A 25,716-nucleotide genomic window follows, 5' to 3' on the forward strand; every position below is an offset into this window, starting at 1 on the left:
GACTATACTGCAAACTGGATGTGGGGACTGATTTGGTTTTAAAAGAACCCTCCTATTTTCTTTATTGTCTGGCTTGCTTCTGAGCAGCATAGACTCCCTGAGTCATTTCATAGTGCAGCCACACAGGCAGTTATTCTGGCCCCACAGAAGAGCAGTGACACTGCACCATGTGGGAATGAGCTGTAGGGCATGACTATCTTGAAACACTGGATTGCTTCTTCTTGTGAAATTTCAGCTTTAGTCTTTCATATTAAAGTTCCTTTTCTGGGCATAAAAAACTTATACAGTCACAGGCACAAAAGCATATTCAAATGACACACTTGTCTACCATTTGGACACTCACTGGATGATAATTGCTCTACAAGCTTCATTTATAACTACGGGAGCTGTTAGCTGAAAAAACAGATTACATCCCTAACATTGGCAAATGGGAAATATGCATTCCAGTCCTCACAAGCAGTGGAAGGAAACAAATTTGATAATGCTTCAAGTCCTGAAACAGTACAGAAAAGAAAGCTTTTTCTTTTCCTGATGTTGCTGGGAATACAAAAGTTCATTTTCCTAGAGTAAAAATATTTTATTTTGCAACAAAAGGGAGTTTTTCAGTGCAATTCTGTTCAAAAAGAAGGTATCCAAATTGAGGTCTCCACAAGTAGTCATTTGCCAGGAGCTGAAGCTTCAGTCACAGTCATGATTGGAGAACAGTTCAACTCCCCCTGGAAGTCACTCAGAAAGGGACTTGCTAGCCTGAGCACAGGATGTTAGTAGTTGAGATGCTTAGGGGATCTGGTTGGGCAGACAGGACAAGTATCAGACTAGCTCTATTTAGTAGCAGACGCTGAAGACAGGAATGATATCTCAGAGCATCTAAAATTACACCTACGTTTAGGCTACTGAATACCATAGAAGCTTGTAAATTAAATAACTTCATGATCTCGATACATTGTTGATGGTATTGAGATAGTGTGCTCTGATTTAAGTAGGAGCTCAAATGTCAATTTTTGAATCCCTATATGTGGACATGTAAATTTAGATGTTTTTGTTTGAATTCCATTCTATTTGTTAAATCAAACAAACAACTAGTTGCTGTTGCTTAGAAGAAAAATCACATGCAAATCCTTTTCAGGGATCAATAGCTCTACTGATAAACTGAGAAATTAGGCAATTATGGCATTTCTGAGAACACACAGATTTGGCAGTGGCTCTGTGTGTCTGTGGCCTTAAATATTGACATCTGAGACTTTAGTGTTTACACAGGGTGCTAATTGAAACTCAGCTCTTATTTCGTGCAGCCAGCTGAAGTGAGAAATTAATAATAAATGATCAAAACCAGCAAATGTTCATATTCACATGAACTCTTGCAGTCTTACAACTGTATTCCTCTAAAGATCCTTCTGAACAAAACATTTTTGCCTATATGAATACCAATAAATGAAAAACTTTGTGGAGTAATCTTGTCTAGTTCATTCAGTAAGTACTGAAAGCTGCAACAGAATATTATATATCAGGGCACTCTAATGTTTCATCCTTTCACCCAAACAGCAAAATCATCCAAACTTCAATTATCTACTTTTTTTTATGTGAGAACAATTTTGCCATATTTTTTCAGAGGGGACAAAGCCCTCCTGTGTATGTAGCACAGGGCAGATTCCCCATCCAACGGCTAACCAGGCAAAAAGGAACACTTAGTGTTCTGAGGAAATTAGGAAGTTTTTTTCAATAGGTAAAAATAGTGTTCAATTATCATTTATATTGCTTTGTTCATCATTACGTCTTCAATCAGAATGATTCAAGATTTATTTATTTTTTACAGGTGTAGCCCCTGGAAGGTCTTTGAGTCAAAGCACTGTAACTTATTCTTATAAATGATTGAAACTAAAGAAAATGTGTTTAAAACATGATGAAATACCAGATGTCTAGTCATAAATAGAATAACTGATGGTGACATTTTTATGCTGGTCATTTCTTCTGTTTAAGTTTGGTGATTTTAAAGCAGATAAAGTGTGTTGTTTAGTTGCCTAAACACATTATAATCCTGTGCTTTAAATTAATAATACAGTTGCTTATATTTTGTTCAGACTGTGACAGCTTTTATCACATTAGGTGAAGTTTCTCTCAAGATCTGAATTTAAATTCCTCACACTGCCTTGCTGGGAAGAAAAGAGCTACTGGTCTACTCATGAAAATCTACTGGCAAAAGCAAAGAACGATGATTACCTTTCCCTTCTGGCATGGATCAATATTTCCGATAAAGAGGTGCTCTATTTTATTGCAGTGAGAATTTTGAGATTCTCCCCATTCTCCCATGCTTCTTGGTCTTCCTTTAATCTGTGTATAGCCAGAAAGAATGTTTCTGGGTTTAAGGAGAGTAATTTTTTCAGATTCACCCTGGAAGTAGGCTACGGGGAAGCTCAAGTCTTCAGACACCCTAATCTGGCTGATATTTCAGGGCAGGGTAAAAGCTAAAAAAGGGAAGAAATAAACCACTCTAGAACAGAGGAAATTACTAGTGTAATACAGAATCACTTTGAGCTAGATGAATACATGTTCTTTTGATCTATATTGTTAGTATGCAGGCCTGAACAAAATGGATAGATTAATTGGAAAATAGCCCATAGCCCATCCATAGGTAATGTACTGCTTATGAAATCTTTAAGCAAGATACCCTTGCAGATCAGATGACTTTTGTGTTTGCTGAGGCCTTTTTGCTTCTCATTCAGAAATAAATGAATCTTGTTTGCAGTAAAATGACAGACCTCTCAAGCTGCCACACGACTTTTAAGTAGAGTACAGATTTCAAAAGAAGTTGAATATCTACTATGAAGAAAGTATACTTTGCCTTCTGTGACTTAAACAGAAATGGAAAAAAGAAACAAGAAATAAGTGTGTTTGGATAGCCAAGTACGGCACAGATCCAGCACACTTCTGCTATCTCCAAAGCTTCTGAGAGGGACCCATTAGTCATTCATTTTCAGGAGTCCCAATCCCCAGCCAGTCCACAAACCACCATCTGCAAGCAGTGTTGGAGAGAAGTAAATACCCATTGTGCCATTGGTCATTCCAAGGGCATAGTACCACACAGCATGGGATTTCCTTCTTAGGTTGAGCCTGCTGTTCATGGTGCGACAGCAGGGAAAGAAATGGACTACCACAGGCAGTGACAGAGTGATAGTATTTGTAAAGCCAGAACAGGCCATTACCTCAGTATATATTACCAATATTTTAGGCAGCTATTCTTAGGTTGAAATTGGTGTCTTGTGCCTGCCAAAACACAGTTACAATGCCTCCCTAATTTCATAGTGACAGGAGTGCTGCCATTCCATATTAAATTATTAGAGTTCTTAAAGTCTTATTTTTGGTGTAAATATTTCATGGAAAGCGAACCTTGATATTAGATTCAAACACTCATTTAAAAATTGCTGATTCTTTTGCTCTGCCAGCTGTGAAACCAACACCCTGGACAACTGCCGGACACAGGTGAGAAGAGTTCATTAAAAATACTGAACAAATAATTCACCGACATTTCTTGCTGTATTCATCTAGCTCTATTAGTTCCTAAATCTTGAAGACCTTTCTAAACACGTGGAATGAGGCTGAGAAAATAAAATGAATCTGCTCTAATGGAGACATTTGTCACTGAGGCAGATCAGCAAACCTGAAGTTAAAGAATAGACACTGGAAAATTGAGGACATCGCTGAAATAAGGTTAAAAACCATCATCATGAGAATTCATCAGCTGAACCAGTCAATAGCAGCTGATGCCCCAGACCTTATCCAACTCAGTCTGTATAATCAGTGAACTGGAGCAAAGATGATGGCTGGAGTGTTAGCATTCTGAAATACAGAAATGCCGAACATCAGAAGTAATTCTTTCCTGAATAAATGCCATGGGAATGGCTTAAAAATTGTGTGGTTATTTAATATACTCACCAGTTACATAAAGGTCAGAAGAAAGTATGCTTAGTATACATTAGCCAAGTGTTCTGTGACCTTCAGGCTTCAACAGCTACTTCAAAGATAAATTATATAACCTGAAATGGTGAACATTTGGCCTATTGAATGATGAAGGGCAGATTTTTTGTTGGTGTAAACAGGCCAGCATCACTGATAATATTATGTGATCCATATGTCTTGAGTGTCTTGTTCATTACAGGCTAAGTTGCACCTAGAAAAGCAGTTTCTCATTACAAAATCATATTATCTCTCATTATAAGAATATGGAATATGCGTTACATTCACTATCAGTATTGAAAGCTATACTTACATGTATAAATGGAGTACTTTTCTACTCAGTTCTTATATCTACTTCTGCTCCTGCTTAATATTTTTGATCTTTTAAAGTGCAGGTGAAATAGGGTTCTAACTGAGTCTGGAGAATTCGTACTAACACCTGCTTTTCAGGCAAAGGATCTTCCATTTAAAATATGTAGGTTGCTGCAAACATTATGTATCTTATTTATTTCCATGGTAACCAAAGCAGTTACAAATAGAAAAATATCACTATTTGATACAGCAAATTCTCAGCTACAAAACACTATTTTTCAACACAGTCACAACCATTAGTAATGCATTTTCAACAGTGATGAGGTAGAGCTGTGTGCTCTGCTCCTAAACATCTGCACTAGCAAAGGTGACCCATTGTTGCTGTCATCACTGCTGAAATGAACCACCCACCATTCCACTGTGCTCACTTCCACTGTTTGGTGAATGTCATTAGTTTTCACTTTTTTTTCTTCATGGAGTAATACAGTGACGCACTTTTGCTTCATCTGTACTTCCATGTCAGATGCCTTGTTGTCAGACTGCCCCTTTGCTGCCATCTGTTGAATGGCAACAAAATGTAATGGAATATAGGCGGGAAGGCTCAGCCTCTACTGCCATACCACCAACATCCAGCTCTGACATTGTGGGCCAACGCAATTAATAAGATGCATTACTTTCAGAGCAGCACTCCTATTTGTAGTGTCTTTATCATATTTTTTTTCTTTTCTCTCTCTCTCTCTTTCTTTCTTTCTTTCTTTCTTTCTTTCTTTCTTTCTTTCTTTCTTTCTTTCTTTCTTTCTTTTCTATTCTAAGAACTACTGATAATCATTTTTATTAGTGTATGAATGGTTAATTGCCAACTTCTGGCTTATAATGAGGTTATATGTTTTCATTTTAAGGAAAAATACTTAGTCAAATCATGATAGTACTACTTCATGCATGAAGTATGGCATTATTTAGGAAATATTCACTTTATGGAGCCCAGTGCTCCTGCTTTTACTAACAGAAAACAGGAGCAATATATATTCATAGCTGTGCTCAGAATTTCTGGCATTAAGTTGTTATTGTCCACATTGGCAAATAAGCATTTTTTTTTTCAGTTCGTAGATGTTACATTTAAAGGAGCAGCAGCAGTCCATTTAAAGACTGAATAAGAAAACAAAAAATATGGCCTCTATTTGTGTGTGGAACTGTCATATTGCTCTAGTAAGGCAAAAAAGGTCTGCAAAAAATGAATGTGTACATTCAGTTTTTAAATCGAAGAAGAGAGGAAATGAGGTAAAGTTTTCATGATGTGGGGTGATGATAGTTTTGAGCAGTAGGCAAAACAAGTTAAGAAAAAAGGTATAGTTGATTGTGAAACAAAAAATGGTACATGGGACTCTGTAATTAGAAATGGCAAGAGGTAGATTGTCCAGTCCAAACTTTTAAGTAGAAAATGAACAACGGTAGCAAGATAATAGACTATAAGGAAACAGAAACTCTCTTTAACATCAGCCTGACTATGGAGACATAGACACAGGAGTGCTAATAACAGTCTCTCAGGAATGTCATCCAAGTCTTGTTTACATAATTCAGTGAGAAATGCATTTCATTACAGTGGCATGAAGGGTCTATGTGGGGGGGACAGACACCCAGAGCAGCCCTTGCCTGTTTTCCTTCTTCACACTTTTGCCAGGAATACCTCACTAACCCAGTCCTTGAGACTTTGAGAAAACAGCTCAGATTTTCTTAGGAGATTACATACACCTTAGGAGGTGTATGTAATAAAGTAATGTGATTTCCATACTTGAAGAGAGCACATAAACAGGAGGGGGTGTGGCTATTTTCATAGGTTGATAGTGATAGAACAAGGGGGGAAGGGTTTTAAACTGAGAGAAGGGAGATTTATGTTAGATATTAGGAGGAAGTTTTTCACCCAGAGGGTGGTGACGCACTGGAACAGGTTGCCCAAGGAGGTTGTGGATGCCCCATCCCTGGAGGCATTCAAGGCCAGGCTGGATGTGGCTCTGGGCAGCCTGGTCTGGTGGTTGGTGACCCTGCACATAGCAGGGGGGTTGAAACTAGATGATCATTGTGGTCCTTTTCAGCCCAGGCCATTCTACGGTTCTATGGTTCTATGGTTCTACGGTTCTATGGTTCTATGGTTCTATGGTTCTATGGTTCTTCCACCAGTAAGAGTCTTCCTCATGCAGTTTAAGTATATAGTGAATAAAAAAAAAAAAAAACAAAACAAAAACAAAAAACAAACAAACAACAACAACAAAAAACAAAACATAACAACACAGATTCTGCCTTCTTTTAAAGCCAATAGAAAATTAATCTACTTTGGTTCTGTCAAATGGACAGTAAAAACAGGGGAAAAAAAAAAAAAAAGCAGTGGTGTAAGTTGAAAAGGTGACAGTGTGAGACAGGACACATCAGCCATCCCTACTCTCTGCTGCTCCCCAGGATGAGCTGCTGCAGCTGACTAGACTGCTGGTAAGTAGGAGATTTGGGAAATGTCATGTAAGCTCTTTCCTTGATGAGCATAAAGACTCTCTTTCCCCTTCTCTCAAAGGTTACATTTGATGTACTGGAACACCCTTCAAATAGGAGTGGCTATTTCTCAGCTCTTATTTTCTGTCAAGTTTAACATCTCTTTTGAGGGCAAAATATTATATTTCTACAAGAACTTAAGAAACTTTGCAATTGAGAAAGGCGAACATAACTTCATGCTCATAATGCAATTTGTGTCCTTTTTTTTCAACTTTATTCATTTGTTTGGGAGATCATCATGCTGCCTCTTCAAAGAAGTAAATCCCTCTATTTCAGTGAATCACTTTCAATTTATTCCATATTTACTCTGATGTGTATGAAAAATGGATTAAATAATCTTGGCCAGTGGGTAAGATCTATAGCTGTGAATTCATACATGGAATTTCATGTTATTAAGCTGACTTTTCTCTTGTAAAATAGTCCCTTACACATTTGATCAGCTTCTAGGAATGGATTTTGGAGAGTGTATACATTTATGTGGAGCTACTTACACTTCACAATGGTGTGAAGAAGACAGGCCATATTTCAGCCATCCTTATACAAATATTTTAGTGTCTGAAGTGGGTTGTTCTCTAGGAAGATCTATTTTTGTCATTGGCTATCAAGGGATAACAATGTCACTCAACCATGTTGGGGTATCTATGTGGTCAACATCTACATCAGGCAGATATGTCCTGTTTTGGTACCTAATCACAAGAGATATTCTGATACACTTTTCTGGTAATCTCAGATACACATAAGATAGTGTGGATCCTCCACTTTGTTCCCAGAGCAGGAAGAAGTGTCTGTGCCTGCGGAGGGGCAGGAGGGGCCCAATCTCTGCTATAATGCTGGACGGAGTATGAGGACATATGCTGACAGCATAATTCCAGAAGTAGACGCACTCCTCTCCCCATCTGCGCAGATTGAAAGACCTTCCCTAGAAAGGGATTTTGTTAGGATGGAGCCCGGGTGCAAACCAGAGCCTATCAGTAGCCCAGTGAAAAGCAGAAATGATCTGAGACCCTCATTTTATCATTTTGTTCTTTTTTATATAAAAAAATGCCCACTCAATTTTTGGGAAGTATACACAACCTTGTGGCTGCGTGCTTCCAGTTGAGCACCTTACAGGTCTATTGTCCTCTTGTTCTGCTGACCTGAGCCAGTGATCTTGTTGTGCTAATGTGACTTCTTTCAGATGGTTTGATGAACTTAGCACAGCCTGGGTGTCCAGCTGTGAAGGATACAAAATGGTCTCCAGAAATTTTATGAGTGGCCATGCTAGAATCCGAATGTCTAGATTATTATTCAGTGCTTATATGTACATTATTGCCCTGGGAGACAGCAAACCCAATGCAGATAACAAGTATTTTTCATGAAGGAGGAGCTACTGGTTGGAGTCTAAGAAAAGAAACTTCCAGAAAGGGAAAATATGCCAATAGTCTCCATATCAAATGTGAGTGCAATTAGAAAACAGGTTGAAACACAGTATCTGGTTAAATAAATTGGGTACACTGTCATAGTGAGAAACCTACCATTTTTTTTTAGTCACTAGTATGGTTTGTGTATGAGGAAAGGGAAGGCTGATACTACCTATCCATCATTCCAATTTTCAGTAAGTGGCGGGTTGTTTTGGTAATAAACACAAAATATTAATAAATCAATTTTAGAAGGCATTTTTATATGCATTCATTTGTAAGCTTTTAATAGTTCAGCAAATGTAATCTGAAACACCTGGCTGAAGTATAGTTAATATGATGTAGGGTATGAGCTCCAGAATAAATTTAATATAATCACCAAATACTGAATAAAACTGTAAAATGATTCATTGGAGCAACAGGGAGTTATAGTGTAGATCTTATGTGGAAAATAAAATTATAAAATGTTAATGAAATAGGCATTTAAAGCTGGAGTTATAGTGTACAATTTATTCCATTATTAAAGTATTAAATTAGTTTTGTGCAATAAACCAGGATGAATGTAAGACTAATGATTATGAAGATGACAAGTGGGGAAAATAAATTAGCATGTGCTGCTATGGTGTAGAATCAAATAAAGCCGTATAGTTACAAAAACAAAAATTTCTCTGTAATGCGGTATGTAACAAATGCACCAAAAGCACAGAAGTTGCATCTGTCACTGTGGCTATTTTAAGATTTTTTTTTCTTTATTTATTTATTTATTTATTTATTTTTTTCTGTGACAAATCACCATGAAAATGAGGTCTGAATATTTTTATGAAAAACACGTGGAAAAATTTCCAAATAATTTTAATACAAATGCTAAAGGAGAGCTGTTTCATTTCTCTTGCTATGAAGAGATGTTGGGTAGAAGTCGTCTGGAATCAAGACTTTCCGTTTGAACTGTACTGAATTAGAACAGTTTGAACTGATTGAATCCTGTTTTCAGAGAATCGGAGAATTAGAGAATCACAGAAATCCCAGTTGGAAGGGATCCACAAGGATCACTGAGTCCGGCTCCTGCCTCCACACAGCACCACCCAAAATCAAACCCCACATCTGAGAGCATTGTCCAAACGCTCCTTGAACTCCAGCAGCTCAGGGCTGTGCCCACTGCCTGTTTCATGCCCACCATCCCGCGGTTCAGAATCTTTCCCTGATATCCAACATTTTTTTTTTTTTTTCTTTGAATCAGAAATTTATTTCAGTGGTGATGAAAATGGTTTTTGAAAAAAATCCCAAATAGAAAAATAGAATTAATAAAATCTTTTTTTATTTTTTTTATTTTTTTTTATTTTTTTTAAATTTTTTTAGCAGAGACGTGGGCTTAAATGTAGTATAAGCTTGCTGCAGTTGCATCTTCTTCTGATGGGTCAGCTTGCAGCCCTCTGATCTTGTCTGTTGCTTTCTCTTAATAAAAAGGCAGAGGTGAGAAAACACAGAAGAGTTGTCAGCATGAAGCTTTTGTTACTCATTAGCTATAATTGTTTCCTGTTCAAAATACTAACTTTCTAAGATAGAATTATTTAGGAAGTGGAGAAGCAAATAAATCTGTCTGCACTATAGAGAGTAGAGTAGAACAGCTTTGGGAGCAGGGAAAGGGATAAGAATGTAGGGGTGTCTGGGCAGTGGTTATGTTGTGATGTGTTTTGTGCATTCATCCTCCTAAATTCTGAGCAAGTCACATCACCCCTACCTCATCATTTACACTGGTTCTCAGTTTGAATGAACACAGTTTTGAGACTTCCTAAAGTATCTTCCAGCTGGACAGAGATTTTGAGTCTCAGGGAATTTCAGACTGAAACACTTGAGACCCAGGGTACAGTACAGTACCCTTGACAGTACAGCTGAAGCTTTATGTACAGCAGAAAACACAACAGAAACAAAAGCAAGGAAAAAAAGCCTGAAAAGGAGGAGTGAAGAAAAAGAGGGAAAAGAAGAGAAAAATATCTAATAATAATAAAATGAAAGACTTGCTTAGGATAATATGTTAGGACAGACAGTGATAACCAGGAGCATAAGAAAGAACATGATAAAATGTAAGAGAAATGAGAGTGACCAGAAATGAAACAGAATAATTTAGAATTTAATTATACAACATTCTTATTTGTGTCTTAAATCTTTCCACAGACAGAAAAACATTTATAAATGGCATCAAAGTTCCCACCACCACCATCATCAAAAAACAATAAAATTAAGTATTTACTTGTCATGGTTTTGTAATTTTGTAATTTTGCTATCAGTATTCCACATCATAACATCATGTAAAGCATGGATACTTTTATCGAATGTGCAGTCCACAGAAGAAGAGTACGTATCCCAGAGAACATCACGGTCAGGGATGAGTCACGGGACCAGGACGCTCTATAATCTTGTTCCCAGGATGGAGTGCTCTCTCTTTCAGACTCTTGGAGAGTGGGAATCATTCCAGTCATGTTGCCTAGAGTTTACAGTAGGCCTCTCGGTTTTCGGGGACTCTCTCTCTCTGTTTTGTTTGATGTATTAGCCTCAATTATATTATATTGTGTTATCTTGTATTCCGATATCATATTTTGTAAAATAAGTTTTTTCTCCTTAGATTGCCGCTGTTTTTATCCCATTTCCTTTTTCCCCTCCTTTCCAGGCCCCGGGGGCCCTACGGGGTGGCTCCCCCCTGTCATGGGCAAAGGTAAATCTAAGTAACCCGTGACATTACTAAAACTTCTTTCCCAGGACCACTATGTGGTTATGGAGAGAAACAGAGAAAAAGACCAAGAAAAGTGGAAGATGAAAGAAGAATACTAAAAGAAGAAAGGAAAAGGAAGTAAAAGCAACACACATGCAGCTTTAAGGTGGAAGCACTCAATTTAATTTATTCAGATTCATCCCTGCCCATGATTTAGGTGTTGTCAGGAAGTGACTTATTAGAAGCAAGAGCTCTTGCAGCCAGGGGATTTTCTGTCAAATTCACATCCACAAACAAAAATGTGCTGTCAAATCTATATTTTCATTTAAAAAACAGACAAAGAAAACCCCACCCTTCTCAGTGCATTATGCATGGAACTAACATGGGCTCAAGAGAGTGCCAAAGTAGAGTTTCCTTGCTATACTTGCAATGTAGCCTTACAATTATTTCTCAAGATCTTAAGTTGCCTGCTTGATTTTGGCAGTTAGTTCTCAACCTACCTCACCATCCATATGGTGATAGGGATATCCTGAACTTTCTCAACTTTGTTATAAGGATGTTGTAGGAGACAGTATCAAATGTCTTGCAGAAATCAAGGTAGACTACATCCACTGCTCTCCCCCCATCCACCCAGCCAGTGATGACATCATAGAAGGCTACCAGACTGGTCAAGTACAACCTCCCCCCCCAGTGAACCCATGCTGACTACTGCTGATAACTTTCTTCTCTTCCAATTGCCTGGGGATGACATCTAGAACAAGATGTTCCATTATGTTTCCAGGGATGGAGGTGAGACTGACTGGCCTGTAGTTTCTCGGATTATCCTTCTTGCCCTTTTTGAAGACTGGAATGACAATTACTATCCTCCAGCCTTCAGGCACCTCTCCCATTCTCCAAGACCTCTCAGAGATGAAGAGAGTGCTTCAGCAATAACCTCCGCCAGCTTCCTCAGCACACATGGAAGGGAAGAATTAGGAAGAAGCTATTTACTCAAAGGGTGATGAGACACTGGAATATGTTGCCCAGTGAAGCTGTAGGTACCCCATCCCTGGAAGTGCTCAAGGCCATGTTGGATGGGGCTTTGAGCAACCTGGTCTAGTGGGAGGTTCCTCTGACAACCATAGGAGGGTTGGAACTAGTTGATATTCATAGAATCATAGAATCATTTAATGACCTGGGTTGCAATGGACTTTAAAGACCCTTTAGTTCCAGCCCCTATACCTCAGTCAGGGCTCTACCCACCAGCTCAGATGCCCAGGGCCCCATCCAACCTGGTCTTGAGCACCTCCAGAAATGGGCATCCACAACATTTTTTGGAAGCCTGTGCTGGCACCTCACAATCAACTGAGTAAAGAATTTCTTCCTAAAGTCTAAATAAAATTTCCCCTCTTTTGGTTTAGCTTCCCCTTGTCCTTACACTATTGGACTATCTAAAAAATCTGTCCTCCTCCTGCCTGTAAGCACCCTTTAAGTACTGGAAGGCCACAATGAAGTCTCCCCAGAGCGTTCTCTTTGAGCTAAACAAGCCTCTCCATTCCTGTTCCTCAATTCTTCTTCATAGGAGAGGTGCTCCAGCCCTCTGATAATCTTTGTGACCCTCCACTGGACCTGCTGCAACATCTCCACGTTTTTCTTGTGCTTCTGACCCAAACTATTTTGTAATTCTATGAATAGTAGGGGAAGTCCAGCATTTATAAACAGTCAGAGATTTAATCATTTCACAGACATCTACTTTTGATGTTAGACATCTCATCAAATCACTGGGAACCCCTTTTATGGTCAACAGACAGGAAAAGACACCTCAGTGGATATTTTTAGTTCCACCACAATCCTTTGAGATTTTGCTGTGAATCTCTCTGGGTACACCAGAGAGACATACTTAGGATATTATCATTGTAGGACTGGATGTCATCTGGAAAAGAGCCACAAGTACAATCCACAGTGTGGAAAAGAGCTTTTCTTCATTCTGTTTCTGTTACTGAAAAAACGATTAAGAAGCAGCATGACTGGAGAAAAGCAGCTGGAAGCTAATAGCCTGTTGAGCTGTCTGGTGGAAGGTACTGCAGCAACCAGTGGAATTGGAGGTCAGAGAGAGTTAGAAATAAACAAAACTGTAATAAGAGCTGACAGTCAGAGAGAATCTGAGTCTGACCTTAATGTGTAGATACGCAGAATTTAGCTAAATGTTTAAACACCACAGCATTAAGACAGAACTGTAAAAAAAAATTCCAAGAAATCTTAAACGCATTTTTAAACTTAGGAGTTGAAAGCATGTTATATGTTATCCAGTTTTAATTTCCTTAGTAAAATTAAGAGATATTGGAGAATTTTCTGAGTATGTGCACTGTTTGCAGGACTGATGGTATGACACAAGGAGCTTTGAACTACTATGTGTACGTTATACTCGGTATGCTTTAAATATAAATAATTTGCTAACAGCAGATTATCAAAGAAGTTAAGACAGCTGAAAAAAGCATCTGAAAACAATCTTAAAACATCTTGAGTGAAACTGAGGCTTTCCTTTTTTCCTTGTTCTGTTAGTGTTTGAACTTTCTCAACAAAACAAGTTCCTTAGGGGCGATATCTGAGAGCTATATTTGAAAGAAGAAAAAACACTAGGGTATAATAATACAGTTAATTGGAAACTGATATTATCTGAAATTCTAATTTACATTCACTTGAAATATCTATCTATCTATCTATCTATCTATCTATCTATCTATCTATCTATCTATCTATCTATCTATCTATTTATCATATAAGCCATGTATTCAAGGTCTGTATAATTTGAGCCTTACTATGCTGATGTTTGGTGCAGCCTACTGATAAGAAATTTATCAAGCAAGGTGAATTTCACTATGCTTCTTAATGAAAGGCTGCTGACAGCATTAATTATTAATGTATATTTCACAACAGTTAGCACGGAAGCGAAGTCAAGTAGCCCTCATCCCTCATGGAGAACACAACACTACACATTACCTTCATTTAGGCTAAGCATCCCTCTAAGTGTATTATCAGTTACCTTCTTCTTTCTCTTTTTCTTGTCCATTTTAAATGCTTTTAGAACCTTCTTCTGCAAAATTCTAAGGGAAGAACTTGTGCTTTTGTGTTTCTTACTGTCTACGCCCCCAAACCTGCTGTTTTGGAGGAAACTACTTGTCTATTCATTTTCAGCAACCATTCCAGTTTTATCAAAGAGCATTCCCTTATGAAATCCAATCATACTATTCACGGTCTTTATTTTGAATGAAATTACACACAAACAGCCCACATTACAGAGCAAGATAATTGCTTTTTGCTAGTCTATTTTATGCTCTGATACAGTCTTCAGTGTAACACTCTGGCTTGAGGTAATCAAATCCTTGAAGACTGCCACTGATCCACACACAGCATAATGACAATGTTTTCAATGAGATATTTTGCAAAACTTCACCTTTTCAGTAGGTATGCTACCTAAATGTGAGTCTGAGTGTTCTGAAATGAGCTCTGATAATCTCTCCTCCTATGCATTACTTCTATCTTTGAATGTACAAAATATGGTGTCCTACAGTAGCTGCACTTTCATATAGTTTTCAGAGAAGTATTCTGTAATCCACACTTGAATTGCTTGTGGGTCAGGTGAGGGTCAAAGTATTCTCTTCTGAGTTTATTTTCAGATATTTTTGAGAAGAATATTGTCTTAGCTTACCTAATGGCAAAGCCATCAGTGTGCTTGTCAAAGCAAATCAGGTAGTCATATATTATCTAAAATATATGTGAAACAGAGGCTTTAGATAAAAGGTCAAATAGTGATTTGAGTGGAGTTTGAAAAATCTACATTGAAAAGTAGATGGGGTGACTTAAAAATTATGTCCATCTGCTCCGAAAACCTGATTTTCTGATGTCAAGTCTTCTGCCCTCTGGGAGCAGAATTCACATAGTCTTGCAGCATGGCTAATACTCTGTTTGAGTACTGTTATCACTCATAAGTTATTTGGCTAAAGGCCCATTTTTCACATGAGGAGCTTAGCTTGAAATGTGTGGCCACCTTTTCACTTAGTTAGATTTTATTTCTTATGAGGTAGCTGCTCAAAGGCAGTGGTTGATGTCCAAGGAGAAGTTTCTTTATGGTAGAAGATCTGCTGGTTATAAACTCTCCCTCATCTGTGTAGGAGGTGCATGAGAAATCATTTCAGCACTGCTTGTAATCTGAGGCTTTGCAAGAGCTTGATTGGCAACTTGGGATATGACAACTACAATTAAATTTTCAAGGCTGGTTTTGAAATATTGTTTTCTCAAGAAACACTAGTGTAAAATCATGGTTTCATTCAACTCTTGCAAATTGTCTTTAAATCCACTCGACTTTAAAGTATTATTCTGTGTTTATAAAATTAAAAAAACCTCATGCTTCCTATCATTATCACTTATCAAAGAACACAAAACTGTAAGATATATGGATAGATGCAGTTATAGGAACACATATTTAATGGTGTGTGTTTACACTCATTCTCAGCAGTTGCCAATTTCACAGAGTGATAGAATGATTTGCGTTGGAAGGGACCTTAAAGATCATCTAGATCCTAATCCCCTACCACTGACTTCATCAGTCAGTTTCTTCAGGACTGTGGAATGCATGTCATTGGGCCCCATAAGCTTATGCAAGCTCAGGTTCATCAGGTGTTCTCAAACTGAATTTTCAATCATGGGTGGAGAGTCTACACCCCTTCAGACACTGTCCTGTGTCTCAGGAGCATGAGAGTCTTAAACAATATGGAGAAATAATTCTCTGTGAAGATCAAGACAAAGAAACTGTACAGTACTTCACTTCTCCATTTTTGCTGCTACCAGTTCTCACACCTCATTTATCAGAGAAGGCATTTTCTCTTTAATCTTCCTTTTCTGACTAATCTGCCCATAGAATCCTTTGTCGTTTTTTATTTCCCTTGCAATGTTCAGCTCCCAGCTGTGCCTTGGCTTTCCTGATACCATTTCTACATGTGTGGGTAGGGCTCTGTTATTCTTCTAAAGCCACATGCCCCCAGTTACATTGTCTGTACATTTATTTCTTATACCTCAGCCTGACCTGCAGGTTCTTGCTAAGCCATGCTGGTTTTTTGCCTTCCCTGTTTGATTTCTTACATATGAGAATGAAGAGCTCTTATGTTCAATGAAAAGTGTTGGGCCAGCCCCAACCAGTTTATTTATCCCTAAGGATAATTACCAGGGGATCTCACCCACTAATTCTTTAAGAGTCTGGAATTTAGCTCTTCTAAAATTTAGGATGCTGACTTCACTCTGTTTTAGACCCACATCCCTCAAGATCACAGACTCCACCGAGGCATGATCACTGCAGCCTGGACTGCTTCCAAGTAGTTCATCTGTGTTGGTGAGCATGAGGTCCAGTAGCGCTTCTCTTCTGATCAGGCTATCTCTTACCTCAAATAAGAATTCATCCTCAACACACTCCATGAGTCTCTTGGACCAGTTTCAGCTTTCTGTTCTGTTTTTCCACAAAATATCTAGGCTACTGATAGGCCATTCCGTGATTCTGTGATTCTATGATTCTGTGATTCTATGATTCTATTATATAATCTGGTCCTTTATTCAATAATTCTGCAATGTTCCTTGTCTACCCAGGAAGTTTTGCTTCTGTCTGATTTCAATGAAACTTCTGTTTTAGCCGTTTTTGCTTCAAAGTTTTTCTGTCTATCATGGTTAGTTTATAGGTTTAAAAATTTGCTGCATAAATGTAGGTCAAAAAAGGTCTCCTCCTTTCTCTTTTCTTTAAGATTAGAAATAGGAAAAACTCTGTTTTATAAGTGACATTGTTTTCTAAGCCAACCTGTTATTTAAGTGGTAAGATTTGACTCTCTGGAGACTTTCCCATTTTAAACAAAGAAATTAATCCACCACAGATCTAGCACAGAGATTTACTTCTCCATTAAATCAGTTCTTCTCTTTCAGCTCTTCTCTGTTTCTTCTTTTAACTAGGCAATTTATTTCAGACATTGTATTGTCAAGCTTTTCAAATACGACAAGGATTATTTTCCAAGGTCTTGTATCATTTGAGCTCTCCTAGAGTCACGCTGTCTTCAGCTTCTCCCCTGATGTGTCTGCTGTTTTAAGCTGAGTTTGGAGCAGGATAAGTTTCATACTTCCTCCTCACGCTGTCTGCATGCCAATATCATCTTCTATCTTTCACTGCTCATTTGCTGAGGCAGCGGAGAGAGCTGTGGTTTTCTTCCTCCTGTGGTGGTCTCAGTTATAGTTCTCTCAGGCAAAGATTTCCTCTCAGAAGCAGGAGATGTTTCAGTCATTAAAACCTCATTTGCTTCTTGCTGTTCACCTTACCAATTTACTTCAAATGGCTGTAAGTAAAAATGCTGTGATACGTTTATGCTCTATTCTTCCACAGTATTTTATGCTAGTGAATGCACTTATGCAATGAAACTTACTTCACAAAAGTGTATTTCTGTAGTAAGAGATTAAAAACCTCATTTATAGCACACAGTGAAATGGTCCACGTCCTTGTTTCAGCTTCTCTGTCCCACAATTGCCACACAAAGCTTTCTTATAAGGGGAAGAGTTCAGGAAGAGTAGGAATCCACCCTCAAAAAGCAGGCATAAAAATAGGACTGATGCTACATCCACTTTGACAGCTCCTCCACCTTTCACCACCTGGCAGCCAACATCTGCCTCCTTTGCTCCTCAGGGAAAAGAAGATCTTACTGACCCAGACAGAAAAACGGGTATGTTAGTCCTTGCTTGTCTTCAATATTCACAAAACTCACTGTTGACAGAAAGGAAAAAGAGGGTAAAATGTGTGAGATTATTTTCTCCTCTTATTATTATATTTCCTTCTTATTTAAAATAATGTCATGCAGGCAAATCGTGGTTGTTTGTTTGTAATGAGCTATTTCAGGTGAGTGCTGCATTATGGATCTGGAAAGATTTTGTTTCAAGGTCTATATCACTGGGGTTTCTCATAGTGGTCTGCAGCTCAATCAGATTGCTCAGAGCTGTACCCAGCCTGACTTTGATTGCCTCCAGGGATAGGGCATCCACCACCTCTCTGGGCAACCTGTTCCAGTGCCTCACACCGTAATTGTAAAAAATATTCCCTATATCCAATCTAAATCTCCCTCTCTTTTAGTCTGAAACCATTTTGCCTTGTCCTATCACCACAGACTCTGCTAAAGACTCTATTCTTTTCTTTCTTATCACCCCCCTGTAGCTACTGAAAGGTTGCTCTTAGGTGTCCCTGGAGCCTCCTCTACTCCTGACAGAACCGCCCCAGCTCTCTCAACCTGTCCTTGTAGGAGAAGTGATCATTTCTGTGGCCTTTCTCTGGGTGCACTCCAACAGGTCCGTGTCTCTCCTGTACTGAAGACTCCACATTTGGATTCAGTACTCTGGTGAGGTCTCAACACCACAGAGTAGAGGGACAGAATCACCTCCCTCGGCCTGCTGGCCATGCTTCTTTTGATGCATCCCAGGATACAGTTGGCTTTTTTAGCTGCAAAGGCATATAGCTAGCTCACGTCCATCTCGTCATCCATCAGTACCTCCAAGTCCTTTTTTACTTCTCAGTCCTTTTTTTCCCTCAGTTTATACAGATAGTGGGGGTAGCCATGATTCAGGTGCAAGATCTTGCACTCAGCTTTGTTGCATCTCATGAGATTCTCAGACCCACTGCTCAAGCCTGTCTAGCTCTCTCTGAATGGCATCCCATCCCTCAGCTGTGTCAACCTCAACACATAGCTTGGTGTCATCTGCAAACTTACTGATGGTGCACACTATCACACTGTTGATATTATTAATGAAGATGTTAAGAGGTAATGGTCCCCTGAGGACACCATTTGTCACAGATCTCCATCTGGACACTGAGCCATTAACCACCACTCTCTGTCTATGATCTTGCAGCTAGTTCCTTGCTCATGTATCCAGGCAATGCTTTAACTCTAAGGAGGGCAGCTACAGTAGATGCTTAAAACTACATATCAGAATAGAATGGGACTAGTTGAGATAGGTCAAGACTAAGCTGAGATTGCTGGCAGAACTAGATCTTTAATTGTAAGTGTATTTTGAGATGTCCTTCAATAGTTTATGCTTAGTTAGAGTAAAGATTTAGTACCACAGTTGTTCTAAAGTAGCTGCGAGATTGATTTTATTCTGTGGATAGAAAGCACAGAATGAGGTCAGTCATCCAGTATGAGCTGAGTAGGTAATAAAAATGAAAGTTTCATTTTGTCAATTAATTCTGTAACTCTGTAATTCTTTGTAGCCTAGCGGAGACTTACTTCTTACATCACCAGGTCCAGTAAGAGTGGTAAATTTTGTCCTCTGTTTGTTAGGGCAAATTGGATATATCTGTTTTTCTTTTGGTTTTGCAAAACCAAATGAAGATAAATAGGATAAGGAAATGGGAAAGATGACCCTGTCTTTAACTTTATGATCCTTCTGATCAGAAATATCTAGGCAAACCAGAGCCAGAGAAGGAGTGAGATGAGGTCATCATCATCTGTTAACATTGAAGTCCTAGGTGTGAAACTGGAACACCTGCTACTACTTTTTTTGTTTCTGTGTTCTTTTCCTTCGCTTTAGGATTTCATTTTCCCCAAATTTACATTTTTTTTCCTCCTTCTGAGGAGGAAAAGACTGGTTTAGTTAGACAAAGTAGCATCTTTTCAGCACAGCCTAGAATCAGAGAGGATGACAAAAAATCTGGCTTAACCTGACTTGGGTAAAAATATATCAGAGTCTGAGGTTGCTGATAAGGTGTGACAGTTTCTGCAACAACAAGCGGGTCTGCATCGTGGCAGAGCTGCAGATTTTGCTGTGCTGTTATTTCTTTCCTCCTTTCTCCTTTCCTTCTTTCACACTTTTAGTCTGTTTTATCCTAAGGAAAGTAGAGTGGATTTTAAAACAGGCAGCAATTTCCACAGCACATTCATGTTAACAAGATTTTCCTGGATGCAGGTTGACTCAAGGAAGCTTTTCTATCCTTACATGGAAAGACAAAGATACAGTTAAAAAAAAAGCACAACTACCTCACACCTTACATTTTAAGTGTTTTAACTCTGCTAGTTTCACTTTTCTAAAATAAAAGATGGCTTTAAGATTTATGGTGGTTTTTCTCACTGTTAGACAAAGCACACTGCAATCTCTGGCCTTACAGCTCTAGCTGTTTGCTGCTGCACAATGACAGAGTAATTTACATATCTATCATTTCACAGTCATGTAGTTCATTGAAGCCTGTGTCACATTTTCTTTCTCTCTTTGGAAGAATAAGGGCCTTCTTGCCCCCTCACTCTTCCTCTGCTTTTGACACACCATTGTACCAGTGTAATGTAACTGTTTTGATCTCTGTGTCTGTGGCTAGGAAACACTCGGGAGCCAGAAGGAAGACTCTGAACTCTGGAGTATTGATATGCACACTCCTTCCTGTCAGTGACCCTGAACTATATGACTGCTGAGATGTGCCTCGCTCCTGCTGGAAGCATCTGACATGGAAATGGCAGCAGCTGCTGCTTCCATTTCACCAGAGATGAGATCTGAGAACACTAATTTGTGGAGGCTTTTTCCTCATCTTTAGTTGAAGAGTCTTGTGATTCTGTCACACTAACTGACTGTGGGCATAATAACGGACAAATGATGCTGCAAAGCTGTCAGATCTAGAACAGGCCTTGGAACATCACTTCTCTTCAACCCTCACACTGGCAATCTGCACTACTGGTTAGTATCTGTATGGTGTATTTGGATCTTGTTCATAAACTATACACCATGTACAGGCATTATGCATTATAGGAAGTAATTCAGAGCACAGTAGGGAAAACAAAGGCAACTACGAGATTAAAATTGATGAGGAAAGTATTGGCCATTTGTTCTACACCCCACTGAAACCCCAGAAGTGTCACCAGTATCTCCACTTTTGCAAGCTCAGCAGTACTCCTGTTTGGAATCATCCCTTTGGCATCTGGTCAGCTTCCACACAGCAGGGCTGGTCATCATGTAGATCTCTCTGGAAATTCCACTCTCCCTCATTTAGGGCACTGTGAATTTGTAAAAAAGGTTTTCCATTGAGGAAGAAAAGAGACAACATAGAGTTGCTGTTGTGAACAGAGAATGAAGAAGAATAAAACTGTGAGTCCATTACATGGCTGTTAGATTAGAGTGCCTCTGCATCTGTGGCTCTTTCAGATTACATTACTCTTACAGGCTCACTGAAACATTTTTTAATGAATTCCTAGTATACAAATGCCAACAGTCTCTTTACCACTGAGAAAGACTGAAAAAAGTAAAAAAGAAATTTGTCATCCTTTTGTTTTTCAGAGGTAAAAGTTTCTCTCTTTTATTATGGATATAACAACGTGGCATTATACTGAGGCACACAGGATGATAAAATCTGGCTTGAAAGAGAAACAGACATTGAATATTTTTGTATAAATCCAGAAGAAACTGAGGCATTTGTATCCCTTCCCTGATACAAAGACCTCTGCTGAGGAGTGGCCTCTTTCCCTTTATTATAAAATACTCAAATCTTTTTACTGTATCTTTTGCTTGGAAAAAACAACTAAGCAGTAGGCTTGCTTTGGTGTACATTCCAGTGAAAGATGCTGGGCAACAATAGCAATTTCTCTGCAATTATTTGGGTAAAACTCTTAGATAAAGATACAGTCAGACGATGAAGAGTGTCAGAACCATGGCAGTCCAGTTTGTGTCAGCAAGATATGTTTTGGACTGAGCAAAAGTCAGGTTGGCAGACACTCATCAGATGAAAAACTGATGAGAGGAGATGAATGCAACTTTATTTATTACTAGATAACTGAACAGGATTTCAAGACTTCTCAGTTTCAACATGTGATGGTTTTATGATTTTTGGTTACTGGTATTCCACATCATAACATAATGTAGTGGGTGTTAAAGTGTTAACACTTTAACACGTGTTGACAAGACATCCTGTTGCTAGATTCTAAAAATAATTCCTCAGAAAAGTTAACCTCTGATACATTTTTAAGTGCTGCAAGTGGCTGTGTACCTTTGGAGTCCACAGGATTTTCTTTCCTTTGCTGTTCAGTGTGTGTATCCCACCTGCATCATTCACTGTTATTTCACCGTGACTTCTTGCCATTATTTCAGTATTCCTGTTAGATGCAATCACTCAGCAGAGCTGCTTTAGCAGCAGACATTACTCCTTCAAAACCATGTGCTTATTCTTTGTGCAGTTAGTAACACTCATAATTAGCATTAAGAATTATTACATTGTTTCTTAAGTAGTCAAACTGTTAATGACCTCTCAGAATAAAATGAATGGATTTATGGGATCTGAAGGTTTTCACCTGAGTTCTGAGGGAATGTCAGCATGAAGCTGCCAGTTAACCCTGACTTGCTGATAGTTCAAATCAACCTAAACAGCGAAATATGAAGTAGAATATATGACATCCCTTAAAAACAAACAAACAAACACACTGTGGGCTAATCTAGGAAACAACAGGAACCTTGAGTACTACATTGAGCAAACTGATGCAAACCATGGTAGGAAACAGGATTAAGAGGCATATGGGTAAAAATGTGTAAGGGAGTAAAAGAACATTTTCTTGAAGCAGATAGTCATGCCTCACAGATCTGTATTGCTCCCTGAAAGAGTAAAGGAACAGAAACAGTGAACTGTTTGAAACATTATACTGGAAATTTCCCAAATAGGCCTATTATGAAAGACTTGTGGAAAATAAGCTGTCATAGTATGAAAAGAAAGTTCCATGCATGGATTAACACTGATGAAAAGACAGATAAAAAGAATAGGAATAATAAGACATTTTACAATGGAGATCAGGTGATTTTACTGTTCAGCACATTCATTAATGATCTGGATAGGAAGTGGGCAGGGAGGATTTCTGATCTTACAGATTTAGAATAATCAAAACCAGAATTAATGAAAAGTGCTACAGAAAGTTTTCCAAGCACAGGATGCTGGAGTCAGCTGAGATCTGATGCAGTGCAGCGCTGAGAAACACAAAGCAGCAACAACTGGAAAAATAATCACAACTGCACAAACACACAGCGAAGAACTCACTGTAGATTATTACCACTCAGATCTCTATGGGCAATACTTAACAACTCTACCAATGAACTCAATGCTCAGTAGAACTCAAAAGACAAATGCAGTTATAGGATTGAATTGGAGACCAAAACAAGAAGTTATCATTGCAGTAGTGGCCAATGTACAAATCTGTAACTCCTGCCACTACTCGAATTTTGCATGCATCTGTCAGCTTTCTTTTAAAGGAAGTTTCTGAATTAGAAAATCTGCAGAGAAGGACAAGTTTATCATGTGCAGATGTGTGAAATCATTCCCATATGAAAAAAGATTGGACAGGTTTTGGATTCTCAAATTGAAAAAAAAAGATGATGAATGGAGGGGATAAGACAGAAAACAGTAAAATCAAAACAAGCTCAAAGACAGGGTGAATACAGAACAATGCTGTCTTGTGCTAGTCCTGCTTATGATTTGGGATGTTGGGACAGAAAGAAGGTTTGATATGGGAGCCTGAGAGAAAAGCTAAAATGCATTAGACTGCTGTGATAAATGTATTTTAAAATAATATTGCTCATGTTCCCTATTTATTTATTTGGGGTTTTCTTTTGTTTGTTTTTGCAGATAGCCTTTCTCTGGGATTATATTATGAACATCTGTACTTAAGTTCCCCTGAATACTCACACAGACTCCCCTTTCTGCTCATGCTAGGAATGCAACCTTGAAATGTGACTGTCATTCCCTAATTCATTTGTGACATGCCAGTACATCTTCTGACAATTATCTCAGAACTTGTTCTTAGCTCTTAACACTGAAATGTAGGACTGTAGGATACATCTCTCAGCTCTCAAAAATACCAGGTCATAAAATCATATGCAAGAGGATATGTACTGGCAAAATCCTGAACCAGAACATTAGCATGGCATCTCCTTCTCCTTGGGATCAAGAAGCCGGAGTCTTCCCATGATCAAGCAAAGTGCCTGATGTATCACTCCTTGACAGAGCTAAACAATGTTCACAGCTTATATTTAAAGGGAAATTGGAATTGAATGAAACACTGCTCATCCCTAATGATGAAATACCTGTATAGCCTGCCCTCAGACTTAAGCCTCTATCAGACCCTGAAGAAAATTAGAGAGAAAACTGGAGAAAATTACTGTCCAAGCAACTCCTAATTTGCTCAAGTTTTAAAAAGAAGTGGGCAAGGGCTCACATCACATATGGGAGAAACACCTACAAGGACTGAGACACCTTGTGTAAGTGGCCCTTTTTGTTACAGGCATGCAGTAAATGCTCAGAGTGGAAGGTCCAAAAAGCTTCAGAAAATACACAGAGGAAAATAATGTACTCAAAAGTTTTGGCACTTCCAGAATTACCTGGATGTTTTTCACTGCATCTGAAGTCATACTGGATTTGTTCTGACTTTACTTGAGTTTCATCCTTTGCTTTGTCTTGTGCCTCCTTTTCCTTTCAAACATTTACAGAAGAAAAATGTGAGAACTTTATTTTTTCTCTGTTTTGTACGTTGTTCTGTCTTTGTCTTCAGTGAGGTGCAGCTCAGTTTTCATGTACAGTAAATTTTAAGATAAATCCAGTTCCTTTGCTGGCAGAGTCACTACTTACATCAGGGCCTCTGTCACTGCTTTTGAGTTTCTTCCTACCTCTTATTTCTCACAAAGTTTGGGAGAAAGTCATTTAAGTCTTGGTTTTCTCTATAGTAATAAAACAAAGTGAATGCAGTGCCTCTATGTTGAGAGCTTGTAACTTTTGAAGAGATTGTTTCTTTGAGCATCAATCAGTCACCATGCATTCTGTTTCCATACAAATGTCTGCTGTGCTGAGAAATTATTGCTGGCCAACAGACTGTTTTTCTGTCATCCCTAGTATTGTTGAATTAACCAACTATGAAAGATTAAGTTATTAAATATTCAAAGCTAATTGGTAGTTTGCCACAGAATTGTTAGGCTAGACAACAAATTAAACATTTATGTCCTACTAAAGCAAGTAGCACATCATCTTACTGCAGGTAAGGACAGAAGTCCTTATTGATTCATTTAGATTAGCAGGATGGGACATGCAGATCAGTACAGTGACATTCATATACCCTTAATCTTTACTTACTTAACAAACATCTGTCATGATTTTGAGGACAGTTTATCACACTCCATACCCTGATGAGTGTGAAGAAGGTCCTCACAGCTTGTGTTCCCCAAGAACTTCCATCCCACCTTCCTTGTTGCTCTTTTTGGGGGTCTTGGGTAAATGATGGCCTCTCTGCTTTGCTCTGGATCATAATTCCCAGGAAACTAATTGCCTCAATTCTGCTGGGTTTCCTGAAATCACTCTTAGCACTAAACAGGCTTTAAAGTAAAAGAAAAAGATGACAGAAACATGTTATTCTATTTAAAAGAAGCTTTGCTTCTAGGTTATTTGCAGATATCTTATTGTCTAATTTTTTGACAGGACACTTCCCCAGACCTGAAATACAGTCATAGCTAAGTCTTGTTTTCAGGTGTGCTAATGAAAAAAATAATAAATGGATATTTGTTTGAGATGTAATCTCTTCTTAATTTCCCAAATTCATCTGTATTTTCCTCTTAATGCAGTTTCATAAGCAGTGTGTCTGCACGCCCATTCACTCCACCCAGTTTGCTCCCACCTGCCCCTCACAGCAGCTTGATGCCCCTGCCAAGCACCACAGCTTTTATGATTGAGCTAAATTGGATCACTGAACTGGATAAAAAATGTAACCACCCTCAAAACAAAAAATATTTTAGTGAAAGGGAAAGAATTACTGG

General features: G+C 38.5%; 1 long non-coding RNA gene across 1 annotated transcript; it reads left to right on the top strand.

The window, feature by feature from the left end:
- The first annotated feature begins 11,605 nt into the window (after positions 1–11,605).
- LOC107312022 lies at positions 11,606–21,039 on the top strand. The gene is made up of 2 exons (XR_004306784.1): positions 11,606–11,694; positions 20,267–21,039. It is a non-coding gene; the product is annotated as an uncharacterized LOC107312022 (long non-coding RNA).
- Positions 21,040–25,716: the final 4,677 nt, after the last annotated feature.

This window comes from Coturnix japonica, chromosome 3, assembly GCF_001577835.2.
Source record: "Coturnix japonica isolate 7356 chromosome 3, Coturnix japonica 2.1, whole genome shotgun sequence".
NCBI classification, from domain to species: Eukaryota; Metazoa; Chordata; class Aves; order Galliformes; family Phasianidae; genus Coturnix; species Coturnix japonica.